We start from the raw sequence: 17,702 nt of genomic DNA on the forward strand, positions 1-17,702 counted from the left end.
AGTGTTTTGTTACCCGAAAATAGCTCATTGCAAAATACGCACAAACACGCATTTTGACCGAAAATTTGACTCGTCACTTCGACTAATCAACGTGGTAATCAGTAGGTATAGTCACAAGGGACTATAACCATCGTGATTACGCTCACGTTGCAAAGTTCGAACGAACTTTGTCTTGACCAATTCATGGTCAAAGCAGAAAGTTAAACACTGTTTGACTTTCATACTTGAAAAGCATAAACAAGCATGAAATAAGCTTACAAAGGGTCCAAGCTAGGAAGAATTGAACTAAAAATACTCAGGTATGAAGCTTTCAACAAGTGAGAGCTTCATCTTAGAGCAGATTAGATCAAATGAGCAAGGAACTTGGCAAAACCCCATGGGTATTTATAGGAAACCTTGAATCTTTAAGATGATTACATGTGTTTTTGAGCAAATCAAAGCCTGATCTTGGCAATACACATGTAACCCATAGTTTTAAATACTAGGGAGCACAAAAACAAGTCCATAGTATGCTAAAACCATGGTAAAAATCAATGGAAACAAGCTGCTGAACCAGATTCAATGTTTCTGCCAGATGTGGTTGTCGCGCCCGCGTAAGATAAGGCTTCATCTTACGCGTCCCGCGAGAGATCTTTCACGAATTGGCAGTTTTGGTCCCTGCAAGCTATAAACTCAGTTTTTGAGGCTTTTAAGCCCCGTTAACCCCATTTCAAGGCTCTACAATGAAGTTAAAGCGTAGGGAACATGAAATATGCTTGAAAACATCTCAGATGTCAGTTCGTTTGGTCGTACGGTCTTGTTGTTCGGTTAATTACAACGAAAACTCAAACGTACATGAAAATGATCCAAATTACGCGATGAATGGTATTTTTGCATTCAAATCACTAAAATAAAATATTTTAATGATTAAAAATTTTTTTGGATGTCCGGATATGTTCAGAACGTAAGATATGCACGTAAATGCAAACTTATGCACTTTTTGACGCTTTTAGTCCCTATTGATCAAATAAGCACTTTTTCGCATACCGAACCCCTCAAAGCCTATTTCTAAGCTATGTAAAGGATATTTAAAGTATGTTTAGCTTATGATCATGTTCCGGAATGTTCGTTGCCATACGAATCAGCATACTTTCGCAGTTTGTCACAAATAGTCCCTGCGATCGAATAAACTTGTTTTCGACACACCAAACCGTCCAAAACTTATTTCTAAGTTATATAAAGGTTATTTAAGGTATGTTATGCCTATGTCACTATTCCGGAGTGTTTATCGCATTAAACTGAATACGTTTATGCATCAGTTTGCGTATAACTTTCCAGAAAGCGATTTAAAGCTTGGAATAGAACTAGAATCAAAACGTAAAATCGTCAAACACAAATACCCAAATATTGAGACCAAAACACATCGTTTTATTGATAATTGATATTGTTTTATATCGTATATCGTTTACAGATCAAAAATGTCAGAGTATCCCCTACTTTAGGAAATTTCATCCCGAAATTTTAACTAGAGGAAATTTGTGAAAACAAATGTGGATATTTCGCTTTCATTTGGTCCTCACGTTCCCAAGTAAACTCTGGGCCAGGTTTGGACTCCCAACGAACCTTTACTAATCGTATTCGCTTGTTCTTCAGTCGCTTGACTTCACGGTCCATTATCTCCACAGGTTTCTCGACAAAGTGCATCGTGTCATCGACTTGAATTTCGTCGAGTGGAATATGAAGTTCAGTATTGGCTAAACACTTTCATAGATTGGACACGTGGAATGTTGGGTGAATATTCCCAAGTTCAGGAGGTAGCTCAAGTCGATAGGCAACCATTCTTATTCTTTCAACAATCTTAAATGGTCCAACGTATCGTGGAGCAAGTTTTCCTTTCTTTCCAAATCTCACCACTCCCTTCCAAGGGGATACCTTGAGTAGGACACAGTCTCCGACTTGAAATTCGAAGGCTTGCGTCACATATCCGCATAACTCTTTTGACGGCTTCTAGCTGTCAAAAGATTATCGCGAATTTTCTTGACTTTGTCCGTTGTTTCCAGAATGAGCTCAGGTCCAGTAAGCTGAGCTTCACTGATCTCATTCCAACAGACATGTGAACGACATTTTCGACCGTATAAAGCTTTGAATGGTGCCATATTAATGCTAGCATGATAACTATTGTTATAAGAGAACTCGATCAACGTAGATGAGAATCCCAATTACCACCAAAGTCTATCACACATGCTCTAAGCATATCCTCCAATGTTTGTATCGTCCTCTCTGATTGTCCATCTGTTTGGGGATGATAAGCAGTGCTTAGATTTAGTTGAGTTCCCAAAGCAGATTGCATGGTCTTCCAAAAGTGAGATGAGAATCGAGCATCACGGTCAGATATGATATCCAAAGGAACACCATGTCGAGATACAATCTCATCAACATAAATCTTGGCAAGTTTATCAGCAGATAGATCCTCGCGAATCGGTATAAAGTGAGCTGACTTCGTAAGACGGTCAATGACTACCCAAATGGCATCATGACCTCTAGATGTGCGTGGTAACTTAGTGATAAGATCCATCGCAATGTTCTCCCACTTCCATATCGGTATCTCTGGTTGTACAAGCAAACCAGATGGTCGTTGGTGTTCATCCTTGACTTTGAGACAAGTTAGGCATTTCGATACATACAAGGCAACATCCTTTTTTATACCAGGCCACCAGTACTGAGTACAAAGATCCTTGTATTTTTTGTCAGCACCAGGATGGATAGAATAACGAGACTTGTGAGATTCTTCCATCACTAAAGTGTGAAGATTGTCTTGTTTCGGAATCCACAAACGATCCTTGAAATAGAATAACCCATTGTCTTTCGTTTCGAGCTTAAGCTCTAGTTGACGTAGTAATTCCTTACCCATCAAGTCTTATGTAACACAAGTTCGTTGGGCTTAAGAGATGCGAGTTTGAATATCAGATAGAGTTCGAACACAATGTAACTTGGCTCGTTCCTTTCGACTTAACGCATCGGCTACAACATTCGCCTTACCAGGATGATAGCGAATCTCACAATCGTAATCGTTCAAGAGTTCAACCCAGCGTCGTTTTCTCATGTTTAGCTCCTTCTAACTAAAAATGTGTTGGAGACTTTTGTGGTCTATGAAAACCACACATTTCGTGCCATAAAGATAGTGTCTCCAAATTTTGAGTGCAAAAACCACAGCGCCCAACTCAAGATCATGAGTCGTGTAGTTCTTCTCATGAATTTTCAATTGTCTTGACGCATAAGCTATAACCTTACCTCGTTGCATAAGAACACAAACAAGGCCTAAGTTCGACGTGTCACAATAGACAATAAAATCATCGTTTCCATCGGGCAAAGATAAGACAGGAGCATCACAGAGTTTTCGTTTCAGCGTTTGGAAAACTTCCTCTTGTTTAGGTCCTCACTCAAAAGGCTTATTCTTCTGAGTCAAAGCAGTGAGAGGAACCGCGATCTTCGAGAAGTTCAAAATGCATAGACGATAGTAACAGGCAAGACTAAGCAAAGAACGAACTTCTGTAGGTGTTGTAGGTGTGTTTCAATCCTTAATAGCAGCGATTTTGGTTGGATCCACATGAATACCCTACTTGTTAACAATATGACCAAAAAATTGGACTTCCTTAAGCCAGAATTCATATTTAGAGAATTTGGCGAAAAGTTGCTCCTTCTTCAGGAGTTCCATGGTCAGACGAAGGTGTTGTTCGTGATCGGCTCGAGACTTCGAATAAATGAGAATGTCGTCAATGAATACAATGATGAACTTATCTAAATAAGGTTTACAAACCCTATTCATTAAATCCATGAAAATAGCTGGGTGTTGGGATTGGACACTATGAAAGGAACAATTAATTATAGCCAAAACTGGATCAGGGCAGTGGATCCAGAATAAGCAAAAGTTATGTTTTCAAGTCTCTTCCCTTGAAAGTGGTTTCAACATCTGCTGATCTCCAATCTACTGATCATTACAAACTGATGACCTACATCTGCTGGCCAAGTCAAAGACTGACGGAAGACTAAAGCTCTGTTGTTCAATCTACTGCTATGGGTCAAGCTCTGCTGATATGTCAAGTACTGCTGGGTTCACATCAGTGGAATGATGCAGCAGTAGTTTAGTTTATATTATGAAATCTAATGTATAACAGTAGTTAGCATATCAGTGGTTGTATATATCAGATATTAGAGTTTGTTAGGAGGTTAGATGTCACTTTCATGGTGACATCAGCTTAGATGCTTCAGTGGTTTGTCCGTTCCTATAAATTTAACAGTACCCTATACTGTTCTATTAGCTTTTCACCATCTTTCTTCCTGCACGAACAATTCACTGTGAGCTCAGGCTGGGGGGAGTTTGTTACATACTTGCAATTGTAATCGGTGTTTGGAATAAATTTAAGCATTCGGTTCAATGTTAAACTTGTATGTTGAAAGCAATTCTCCTGTTTGATTATGTACAAAGTTTGTTATCATTTATATTCCGCTGCATTTCTCATTCTCTTCCATCTTAATTCAAATGAAAAACACAATCAATCCAAACTCAGATCCTAACAATTGGTATCAGAGCTCGGGCAGTCAAATTTAATTTAACAGTCATTTTGAAATAAATAGTTCAGCTCACAATCGTTGATACTGATAGTTTGTTCGTTTTGTTGAAAAACAGAGTAAGGTTTAATCACCATCAAAGTTGATTAATCAGTACCTGTAAAACAACTAGGATGACGTCACAATCACAAGATGATAAGAATAACATTGGCTCACTTTTTAAACCACCCATGCTTAAACGTAATGAATACAACATCTGGGAGAGAAGGATGGGTCACATCCTTGCTCAACAGAATACTGGATGTTGGAGATCTGTTGTTTTTGGACCACACGTTCCCATGGTGCCAAGTGCTGAGGATTCAAAGAAGTTCGTACCTAAACAACCTGAAAATTATACTGAAACTGATTTCCAAATGTTCGAACTCGATGCCAAAGCATTTAGCATCATTGCATCTGCATTACCCAATGAAATCTATGCTGGGCTGTTACATTGTAGCAGTGCCAAAGAGCTGTGGGATGCACTGAAGGAACAGTTTGGGGGGACGGAAGAAGTTATTGAAAATAATAGGGAAATTCTGAATCAGCAGTATGAAACCTTTTGTCACATCAAGGGTGAATCATTGACCCAACAGTTTGAGCGATTTAGCTGTCTCATTAGTGAGCTAAGACTTGTTAAAGTTACATTTCCTAATTCAACACAAAATAGCAGGTTTCTTAGATCACTACCTGAAAAGTGGGATACAATTGCTTTTGTGACTAGAAATTCAGCTGAGTTCAAAGATCTGACCCTGACCCAACTTCATGGTAGACTCCTGACCTATGAAAGGGAGTTAAACCAGAAAAAGAAGTTGCAAGAGTCTGGCAAAGTTGCTGATGATTATTCATTTGGTAGCACAGCTCTTTTTGGTCAGGAAGAATCTGGTAGCAGTAGTAAGGATCAGAGTTTTGATCATTTTATTGACATAACTGCTGGTGGAAATTTTAACAACTCTGATTCTCACGCTGCAAATTATGCTTTCACTGCAAATTGTGAAAACCAGATGTCAGATAATTTGTGTTTTGAACTCAATGATTTGCAACACTTTGATCCCACCGACTTAGAAGAAATGGACATTTTGCATCAATTGGCTTTACGTAGTGTAAGAACAAGCAAATTCTACAAAAGAACAGGGAGAAAATTCCCAGGGTTACATGGGAATTTAAAGGTGGGATTGGATAAGTCAAAAATTAAGTGCTATAAGTGCAATAGGCTAGGTCATTTTGTTAGGGAATGCAGGAGTCAAACCACTGGTCCTATAATATATCATCCTAGCTCAAATCCTAGACCACAACATCAAAGCATTGTGCACTATACCCAATATACCCCTGCAGCACATGTTAACACTGCTCACTATGCTGCAACCCCTGTGCCAGTGCATTATGTTCAAACCACTGTTCCACAAATTCAGTATGTTCAAGCCCCTGTCCCTCAGGCACAAGTGCAACCTGTTGCACCTCAACAAGCTGCTCCAACAGTGGTACAACCAGATCAGCAAAGCTTTTTCACACAAGGATTTGTTGACTGGAGCAGCATGCCTGATGAGCTTGGTGATGAAAATTTTGCACTCTATGCTTCTAATGATACTTTTAATGATGAATTTTGTTTGATGGAATTAGAGTCAATACCAGAAGGGGTAGAAGCTGAAGGTGAACAACTAAGTGCTGAAACAGTGGCTGAAGCAGTGGTTACTAAAGTTACTGGTGAACTACTGCTGGGAGAAAATTTAGAAACCCTGATTGAACCACTGTCTGACCCCTGGTCCAAAGAAGACAAAGAGGAAGAGGAAGAGAAGAAAGCCAGTGAGAAAGAAGTTAGAGCTGATGAAGAAGGTGATAATCAATGTGATTGTGCAATGATGGCTGCTGCTAAGGTATCACCTCAAGTTCTTGAAAAACTGTGTTCAGACAAATGAATTATTGCATTTGCTAACATTAAAGAGGTAAATGAAAACCTTAGGGGTAAAGTATTATCTGATGAAGTCAAGTTTGAAAAGTCATTGAAAGAACTTAAAAACAAATTGGTTGAAAAAGACAAAGAAATCAGCAGTCTCAAAGAAGAGCAAAGCATAACCAAGACTCAACTCCAAACTATGGTAGAAAAATACCAAGTTTGTAAAAAGGAATTGGAATCCACCCAAATCACTTGTGAAAAATGGGTGGAGTCTTGCAAAGGTTATGAGGTCATGCTTGAAAAACATATTAAAAGCAATGTGAAATTTGGTGTTCGTTTTAGAAAACATGATGAAATTGAAAACAATGCTCCTAAAGAATCTGTTCAAACCATTGTTGAAGTTATTCCCACAAACAAGGATGGCCAAGAGGTTAAAATAACTGACAAACCTGGTAACAAAATTACCCTGGAAAGATCTGTGGGGTCCTCAACCTTTGAGGAAATTGAGAAATACCAATTCAAACCCACATGATCTGATGAGTGTGACATCCTTGAAAACTTCAAACCAATGGATTTCACAACCACTGATGGTGTAAAAGCTCGAAAAGCAAAGGTCATTCCTATCAAAGACATCCCAACAGTGGTTCAAAACTCTGTTGCTAAGGAGTCTGAGAAAAGGAAGAAAAGAGAAAAGATCAAAAACTTGTTTTGTGATTTTTGTGAAAAGAGAAATCATCTAACAAAAGACTATTTTCATCTAAAAGCATATGATCTAAACAAAACAAGTGTCATTGTACCTGCTGAAAGCTGCACCATCTGTCATAAAACAAACCACAAAACTCAAGAATGTGTGTATCTCAAAAACTTTGATGTAAAAAAGAATGAGTACACTGCAAAAACATACTTAAGTTCATCAACATCATCTGTCAAGTTCACAAAGAACCAACCACTGTTTGTACCAGTCCAAACAGTTGTTACAAAACAGCTGAACCAAACATCTGTCCAAAGAGATGTTCAAGTGACTGATGCACCCCCTGCCAATCAATTCAGAAGAGGTAAGGGACAGCCATCATACCAAAGGATCCCACATGTTTATGAGGCTAACAAAAGGCCTCCTAAACCAAGAGTGAACAGGCATCCTTTTGGTTATCAACAGGTGATTGGTCAACACCCACAACAGCGGTTAGAGAAAAACAGTTCTAAAACTGTTCAAACCCCTGACCTAACCACTGTCCATCCATCTAAACTCATCCCAGACACTGTTGAGACCCCATCCAAAGCCTTATTGGCTTTGGAGACCTTAATGAACTAATCCTTTTACTTCATGTGCAGGGAGCTTCTACATGCTTAGTCTTTGGTATGTAGATAGTGGAGGCTCCAGGCACATGACAGGATGTAAAGTCCTTCTTCAAGATTTCAAAATTCATGGAGGGGGTGATATATCCTTTGGCAATAATAGTAAATGGAAAGTTCTAGGATCTGGTACATTAAAAACTGGTAATGTAAAATTTGAAAATGTCAATCTTATAGACAATCTAAAATTCAACCTCCTGAGTGTATCACAAATGAGTGATAAGGGGTATGGCTCATTCTTCACAAAGGACTGTTGTAGGATTGTTGGACCAGAAATGGTTGAAAAGATTGAAGCAATAATTAAAAATGGAAAAACCAAACTTGTTGCTCAAAGAAGTGGCAATGTTTATGTAGTTGATATGTCAAAAGAGTGCCCCAGAACTGATGCTTGTCTGTTCTCAGCTGCATCAAACAAAGAGATAGAATTATGGCACAGGAGATTGGGGCACACAAATCTCAAGACAATCACTGCCATTTCAAAACAGGGTTTAGTAAGAGGTTTACCTCAAAACCTGTTCACCTGTCCTGAGCATTGTGTTTCCTGCCTAAAAGGAAAACAACATAAAAGCTCCTACAAATCCATTGATGAGTCCAAAACAACCAAATGTTTGCAAATGCTTCATATGGATTTGTTTGGCCCAATTAAAGTCATGAGTCTTAAGAAAAAAGAGATATTGTTTGGTTATTGTTGATGACTTTTCTAGGTTTACATGGACTTACTTTTTACACTCAAAAGATGAGGCTGCAAGCATTCTGCAAGACTTTGTGAAACAGGTTGAAAAGCAGTTTGACCTTCCAGTAAAAATCTTCAGAAGTGACAATGGCACAGAGTTCAGAAACAAGGAGTTAGATGATTTCTGTGTGTCAAAAGGAATTGTGAGACAATACAGCATTCCAAGGACACCAGAACAAAATGGGGTTGTTGAAAGAAAGAACAGAACTTTGATTGAGGCTGCCAGAACCATGCTTGCTGATTCAGGTTTGCCATTAACTTTTTGGGTAGAGGTAGTAAACACTGCTTGCTATGTCCAAAACAGAGTTTTAATCAACCCCAGCCATCAAAAGACTGCCTATGAACTGCTGTATAAAATAAAGCCATTGATTTCATATTTCAAAGTTTTTGGTTGCCCATGCTTCATTTTAAACTTAAAAGATTTTGTCTCTAAGTTTGCAGCCAAAATTGATTGTGGTTATCATTTGGGATACTAAACCACTGTTAAGGCCTACAAAGTGTTTAACACAAGGACCAAAACAGTGGAAGAGACTTTGAATGTAAAGTTCAATTAACTTTCATCAATGAAAATCCCAGCAAACCCTGCAGAATTGTTTGATCTTGATAAATTCACTTTTGAAAATACTGCTGTCAAGACTAATAGTGCAGGTCCATCAAAGGATTCATCACCAGACTATGGGTATGAGATCATCATTCCTCAACAAAAGTCTGTCAAAATGGGAAGAGCAGCAGATGTTCAAAACAGCTGTCAAAGCTCAACCACTGCTACCTCAACAGTTGTTGACCAAAGTAGCCCCTTAACCCCTGCTTCCACATCATCATGCACTGTTGATAAAAGTCCTCAAACAGTGGATCAAAGTCAGCATGTGTCCACACCTTTACCTCCTATTCCACCACCTTTTGAAGCCACTGCTGGATCATCAAAGTCACCAGCAGTGGCTAGCTTAGATGATTCACATCTGCAACCATCCCCACTTGCCATAGTTCCATATCAAGGAGAACTCATCTTCTTGAAATCTCATCCACCAGACCAAATCATTGGCAACATCAATGAAGGGGTGCTCACAAGAAGTCAATCCCAAAACATTTGTATTTTTGCTGGATTTCTATCTCTCCATTAGCCAGTCAAGTACCAATAGGCACTAAAGACAACAGCTGGGTAGAAGCCATGCAAGAGGAGCTCCAACAGTTTAGAAGACAACAAGTTTGGGAGCTTGTACCATTGCCAGAGGGTATAAGTCCTATTAGCACAAAATGGGTCTTCAAAAATAAAACTGATGAAAGGGGTATTGTTGTCAAGAATAAAGTCAGGCTTGTGGTTCAAGGGTTCAGACAAGAAGAGGGCATTGATTATGATGAAACATTTGCCCATGTAGCAAGACTTGAAGCTATCAGGTTATTTCTGGCCTTTGCTGTCAACCACAACATCAAGGTGCACCAAATGGATATCAAATGTGCATTCCTCTATGGTAAGATTCAAAAGGAGGTTTATGTTTGTCAACCTCCAGGCTTTGAGGATCCATTTCATCTAGATCATGTCTACAAGCTGAATAAAGCTTTGTATGGCCTGAAACAAGCACCAAGGGCCTGGTATGAAACTCTTTCCACCTTTCTAACTTCCATTGGTTTCACAAGACGTAAGATAGACAAAACATTGTTTCTAAAATGGAGAGGAAAGGATTTGATGATTGTCCAGATTTATGTGGATGACATCATCTTTGGAAGCACATGTAATAAATTGTGTGAAGAGTTCAGAAAACTCATGACAGCTGAGTTTGAAATGAGTGCAATGGGTGAACTCCAGTGCCTTCTTGGTCTCCAAGTAAGGCAACTGCAAAATGGCACTTTTATCCATCAAGGCAAATATGCCAAAGAACTTTTAAAGAAATTTGACATGGATGATTATAAGCCATGCAGTACACCCATTGCAACCAATAAATTAGTCATGTCTGATGAGAAGGATGATTTGGTTGATCAGACCTTATATAAAAGCATGATTGGGTCTTTATTATACCTAACTGCATCTAGGCCAGACATCATGTTTGCAACATGTGTTTGTGCAAGATCCCAATCAGCCCCTAGAAAGTCAAACCTAACTGTTGTAAAAAGGATATTCAGATACCTCAAAGGTACTCCCACACTTGGTATCTGGTATCCAGCTGATGGTAAAATTGAGCTTTCAGGTTTCTCAGATAGTGACTTTGCTGGATGTGACAAAACAAGAAAGTCCACTTCAGGAGGGTGCCAATTCCTAGGCAGTTGTTTAGTGTCTTGGCAACGCAAAATGCAAGCAGCCGTTTCCACATCCACTACTGAGGCAGAATATATAGCTGCTGCAAGCTGTACAGCCCAACTGCTTTGGCTTCAAAATCAGTTGCTGGATTTTGGTATCACTGCCTTAAAGACACCACTCATGTTGGATAGCCAGGCAGCAGAAAATATCATCAAAAATCCAGTTTCCCACTCAACCACCAAGCACATTGACATCAGACATCACTTTGTGAAGGATTGCTATGAAAAAGGTTTGATTTGTCTACACCATGTTCCATGCTAAACATGGAATAACAGGCAAAATCCTGTTTTTCTATGAATAAAAGCATTAAAATGTCTTCAGAAAATAAAAAATCCATCCTTAAAAATAGCTAAAAATGAAGTTTTCATTAAAATCCTTAAAAGTCTGCCATAACCACTGCTTTGTTCAAAAGTCTGCTCTACTTCAAAGTCTGTCCACTGTTGAAAGTCAATGTTTTATCCACTGATGTGCTATCTGCTGATGTTAAAAATCACCCACTGTTTTCATTTGTTACCGTTACAACCACTGATCCTTTTTCATCAGTGGTCTTCATAAAAGTACTTGTCCTTCATTTCATCAGGGGTTGGCACATGGACAGTACATAGTGGTCAGACCTTTTGTAACCGCTGCCACGTCAGCATTCACTTTTTCCCCATAAAACCCCCTTCAAAACCCCAAACAGGGTTTTACTGTCGAATTAAATTCTTAAAAATTCCTTTCTCAAAGCAGTTTTCATCTCATTTTCTCAAATTTCTTCACAACTTGCTTCGATCATCTTCTCCAAAATGACAAAATCGAAGTCATCCGCAAAACCCGCTTCTAAATCATCGATACCCATTGAAATCCCACACAAAGCTTCTCACAACATTCTGGGTCTTCTTACAAAACCCAGCACCACCGATGCTTTCGATTCCATCATCGACATCTTGTCTGCTTCAAAGTACAAAACTTTGCTAACAGCAGATGCTCCAATTTACTTGAAAACCCAAAGAGAGTTTTGAAAAAATTGTACCCTTGACAAACAAGGCGAGGATGTCATAGCCATTAACTCTACTCTAATGGGTAAAGCAGTCAAAATCACACCACAATCCATCTCGGAAGTCTTTCAACTCGATGATCAGCAAGGTAAAACTTCTTTTCCCAAAAACGAGTTAAAAATCGATTTCCTTGAAAGAGGGTATGCAGACTCAATGATGAAGAGGGATACCTTACAAAAAGCTTACTTCCCTCCTGCAACAAGATTTTTATTTCATACCCTGTTAATGTGTGTTTCAAACAAAACCACTTCTTTTAATGGGATACCATTAAAGATTCAAAACCTGTGATATGCTATTCTTTAAAATGAAAATTTCAATTATTCCTAGTAAATCTTTAATGATTTGGTTAAAAATGCTGATAAAAAGCCATTCTTACTATTTCAAAGATTTTTAAGTTATTATTTTGAAAAGAAATTTGGTAAGGATGATGCTCATCTAATAAAACAAGGTGACTCTTTTCAAATAAACAGCTTAACTGCTGAAACTTTTACAAGAATGTCAACACCTTGCAAAACACAAGCAGAGGTGCCTGAGCAGAATTTAGCAGCTACCACTGCTCCTCAGGTATCTGCTGCTGAGCCCACTACTCAAGGTGATCAAAGCAGCAAAACAACTATTTTGAAACCCACACCTACAATTCATAAAAAGCCAAAACAAAAGAAAACTCAAAAACCCCCCAAACCTACCAAAAAGGCAACTCTGGAGGATGAGATACCAGAGCAACTGCATGTGACAGCACAAAAGTCACAAGAAACCACTGCTACTACTTCCTCACAGCTGTTGGTAGAAATATCTCAACCCATGGCTGAAACTCCTCCTGCTTCTTCTAAAAAAGAACAGGTTGTACAAATAGGGACACCACAATATGATGCTCTGGAATCACTTGCTTCCATCATCCACTATCAGAGCCCAGGCTCTTTCTTGTAGAGAACTTAGTAAAAATTAAACACGTGAGTTAATGGGTAGACGTCAGGTTAGGATTCCATCCGTGTCATCTTCCGCACGCTATGAAACTTTCCTCTTTTCACATGTATATCTTCTTTTCAGATTCCTCCTCAAAGAAACGTGAACAACAACGACGTCCCTATTGAAACTCTGATTGCTAATGCTGTCAATACAGTTGTTGCGGGTTTAGTTCCCAACCTTCTACAACAGTTGCAGCAGAACAACAATAATGTACAAGCACCCGGGGGAAACAACAATGGTAACAATAATGCTCCTGTTACTATCCTTGATTGGCTTGAGCGCTTCAGAAAGGAAAAGCCAAAATCGTTTAGTACCGCTGCTACACCAGTTGAGGCGGAAAACTGGGTTGCTCATATCAAGAAGTTGTTCGAAGATATGGGCGTGGCTGATGCGTTCAAAGTTAGGCTTGCTAGTTATAAGCTGGACGACGATGCTCATAGGTGGTAGAAGACTTTGAAAGAAGCTCGTGGAGGAGATCAGTATGCAGCAACACTTCCTTGGGCTGAATTTCCCACTTTGTTTTATCAGCAGTATTTCACTGACGTTGATAGAAGTGAGTATCTGAGAGAGTATGCTTCTATCAGGCAGGGGGATGACGAGCCTATTATGGAGTTCAAAGCTCGTGTTAGTCGTTTGGTTAATTTTCTGGGCCCGACAGCAGGTACACCACAACAGCAGGCTGAGAATTTCAAATGGGTTGTATGTGATCGAGATAGGAAGTTCATCCTGAATCTTCGTTTCACTGACATTACTGAAGTAGTCGATGAGGTCAAGAATTTGAATAATGAGAAGAAGCAATGTGAGAAGGATCGCAAACGCTCTAGGGAGAACGACCAGGATAATTCCGATAATCAAGGTGGCAATGAGCAATCCCAAGACCGTGAGGACCGTTCTGATAGGCATTATTACACTAAGTCGCGAAGTGGAAGAAACCGTTATCAGAATCGTAGGCCTGCACAGAATCAGACGCAACATAGCGAGGCCCCTGGAGCACAACCACATAATCAACAATACCCGAATCAGAATCGTGCTGATATCCCTCCTTGGACTCATTGTGGGAAACGTCATGGTGGAGCATGTTGCCTTGCTGAAGGTCGTTGTTTCAGATGTGGAGATGCAAACCATTTGATTAGGGACTGCACTCGGCTTGAGCAGCGAGCTAATACTGGTGAAAACACTAAAACTACTATGGGAGGTTGAGTTTTCGCACTCGTAGCTAGTGACGCAGCTAATGCCTCAGGTACGCTTTCCGGTTATGCGCAAATTGGTGAATGTGATACGTATGCTCTTTGATATGGATGTGACATATTTTGTAGTATCACTTTTATTTGCTAAGTGTTTGAAGTTCTGATCCACAGCTTTAGAGTATCCTCTAATTATATCTGCTCCTTTTGGAGATACTTGTTTTGATTTGATTTAGTATCCGTTTATTTGCCATATCAGAAACTCCGTAACTTGGTACGTTTGATGTCTAAATGTTTGCTATGTATAAAGTCTATTCGGTGCCCGTTATGATTGAGACCGTCCGTACTCGTACTTTGCAATTTCGAGGACGAAATTTTTTTTAGTCGGTAGAATTGTAATATTCTAAAATAATAATAAAAATAATCTAATTGGATTTATCTTTGATTTATCTCAAAGTTGAATAATTTTTTTTATTATACGTGACTTTTGATTTGATTGAATAATAAAATAAAAAGAAGTCAGAATTATTATTATAAATTCGCAAACGACAAAAAGCTACCCCAAACCTTCTTCTTGTTCAACATTAACGATTAGTGGTAAGATTCAAATTCATATCTCCTAAACGAACCCACCGATATTTTTGGGATGACTCTTCGACCGTCAACAATTTTATACAAATTCAGATTCTTTCATTGCCCACGAAACCTCAATTTCATTCAACCTCACCACGCCACCCTTGCCCCACCATCTGCAACAGTCGACCTCACCAACGCCATCAATCCAAACCAACTGCCATAGTCAGCCGTGACCGCCTCGCCGCACCATTCACTTTCCGTTCAGCCCCGTTAACCTTTGTTCGCCAAAGTTTCGGTCGCACCGCATTCTTCGCCACAAACCAGGTAACAAATAAACTCCGTCGATGTATTTGCATCTCCGATTTATTGTCGCCCTCAAGTTTGTTTTACGGTAACAATGACAGTCACCACAACAGTTCTTGGCTAGTCGTAACCGGACGATCGGGACTTTGAACCAGCATCGCCTCTTGATCTATCCTACTCATTCCGATTTGTGGTGGTAAGGATTCGACCCCATGAGTTTAGTTTGATTAAAGATATTTATCGATTCGTTTCCGGCGAATAAGAACGGCATTAACTTCATTGCTTGTTTGGTGAACCTACTTTAGATTAAACCATATGAGCATAATTAAAATTGAGTTTTAATGTCATCTGTTGGTCGTTGCTCTGTTTAGAATACTATCACATGAATAATTGCTGGTGAAGATTAGGAAGTCAAAGAAGTTTTGTTTTTTTTTCTTTTGTTTCAAAACCTATTGTACATCATAAGTGGTGATTAATGCTTAATGGATTTTGGAAATTTATTATTGGGTTGATGAGTTCACGTCAGTTTGCATGAGACAATTAGATGGAGTTTAATATATTAGTAATAAAGGAAGATATTTTATGATAAAATAAATTGCTAGTAACATATATTTTACAAATAGGTTATTAGTTAATGTGTTGTATGTTATATTTCGGTAATAAAACTTTTTATTTTATGAATAATAAGATCTATAAGTCTTAAACTTCTTTTTGGATGAATAAATGTAAAACCCGGTATGATCGTTAGTCACGTGTCATAAGATCTTTGTGTCGGACAATCGATAAGTCAACAAATCTTATAGCTGAATTAATATTAGTAAATCTAATAAGTGATTATATAGGTTCGGACAGTTGTTGAGGACGACTCGTTTTGTTTCCGCTTTATATTGCTGATTTAAGGTACGGATTCTGTTTTCTTTCATCGTAGTATTATTAGTCAAGTCTGTTACTTTGTAGTACGGATGTTTTCGCTAGTTGTTTCCGTTTCGTAATTAGTATATATTGTAGCATGCAATAGATCTTAGATTTTGTGCTCATTATTGCATGTTCTCTTTAGACTTATGTCAAGATACTTTTATTTCTGATATGCTTTATACTCTGTCACCCGAGCAATTATAAGTTACTTGTCGTTGGGGCGTCAACGGCATGACGCTCATCGTGACGGTGCGTAACTAAAGTTCACGGCGTCTCTAGTTTGTGCTTGTGTAGCACCTGGCCCCTAGAGGCGAATAGATCGATCTTAGCTCTGACTCCTGTTGAGATGGAATAATGTCTGTACGCCTACACGCACCGTCTCGGTACATGGACTATAGCTGTGTACCCCTCTGTTCAGGCTCGTGGGTGCTTCTATATTACATGACTTGTTTTATTGTTATATGTTGTCACGTATGTCTTGTCTCTGTTATGATATGTTTGATATGATTATGTTCAGTATCTGTTATCTGTTCAGTATAAGTTTTGGGATTCAAGTTATAAAAGTATTTGTTTCAGTGCCATTTTTGTATTTGTTAGCGTCAGTACCGACCTGTTTTGCTTCCGTATGCCTGCCTTACTTTTACGGTTGATTTCTCCGTTACTGGGCAACTTTTTGGCTCAGCCGTAGTTTCTTTCTTGTGTTGTTTTGTGTGTGTTTTTTACAGGTAATCAAGGGAAACATGGATGAGTGAGAGTAATGTGAAGTTCAAGTTTTAAAGTTTTTCGTTTTCTATCCATTTCAGTATTGACTAATATAAGACATAGGTTTTCTGGTGGTTTTGAGACTTTTTATCTCTTAGATTCTTGCTTTTATTTGAAACTGTTTGGATTTTGATATCTGTAATAGTGACATGCCAGCCTGTTGCGGGTTGGGGTGTTACATCCACAGCCCAATGCCCGGGGCCAATTCTCTTTCTACACCTAACCTCACCTCCACAATTCCCCCACAAACAAAAATATTGTTGGATGCTCTTGATTTGAACCAGGCACAAACCAGTCCTTCTCAATCACCTGTCAATGAGAATATACCTCAACAAATGACTGGGTCTGATGTATCAATCATTGCTAACCCACCAACATAACCTGAGGAGGTTACACAACCAAGTGAAGCAGCCACTACAAGTGTTGAACCCACTGGTTTACATTTGGATAGCGGTTACATCAATAAGACTTCCTTGGAGGCAATTCCTTCTATAGCACCTCTGATAACCACTGGTGAGTTTGTTTTGACCACTGGTACCATCAAAAGGTTATCAAGTGTTGAGGGAAGAAGTCCCCAGAACCAAGAAAAAGGGGCATCAGTGGATAATGTTTGGATTACACTCCCTGCATCAACCACTGTTACAACCACTGCTAGTGGGAAATCAGATGATCCCATTAAGTTGGGTGATGATTTAAAGTACCTAGAATTGACGGATAAAGTTGAAAAACCGGATACCTCTGTTGCAGAAATTAAAGAAATGTTGCACCAGTTGTTGAAAGTTCAAAAGGTGCAACCCACTGCTGCTCCAACTCAAGCATCTGCTCCACCACAAGCACCTGCTGCAAATGAGTTATGGAATTTATTTCAACCCCTGCTCCAACAACAAAGACAAATGGCTGATCAGCAACATGCAATACATGCACAAGAGCTGAGAAACATAAAGGAGTCCAGGTTTAGAAACACTCAAGCAGACATCAAGGCTATAAAGGCCCATCTATTGAACACCACTGGCACTGCTCCTCCCACTGTTCTCTTCATTAATCAACTACCCCAAGATAATGCCAAAAAGGGGGAGAAAATCAAGGAGTGGAAGAAGAAGGG

General features: G+C 39.1%; 1 long non-coding RNA gene across 1 annotated transcript; it reads left to right on the top strand.

Moving 5' to 3' along the window:
- Nucleotides 1-14,698: 14,698 nt before the first annotated feature.
- On the top strand, nucleotides 14,699-15,852 carry LOC118483822. Its single transcript, XR_004871776.1, has 3 exons — nucleotides 14,699-14,944; nucleotides 15,025-15,119; nucleotides 15,766-15,852. It is a non-coding gene; the product is annotated as an uncharacterized LOC118483822 (long non-coding RNA).
- The last annotated feature ends 1,850 nt before the right edge of the window (nucleotides 15,853-17,702 follow it).

The sequence above is a fragment of the Helianthus annuus genome, chromosome 11 (genome assembly GCF_002127325.2).
Source record: "Helianthus annuus cultivar XRQ/B chromosome 11, HanXRQr2.0-SUNRISE, whole genome shotgun sequence".
Classification (NCBI taxonomy): domain Eukaryota; kingdom Viridiplantae; phylum Streptophyta; class Magnoliopsida; order Asterales; family Asteraceae; genus Helianthus; species Helianthus annuus.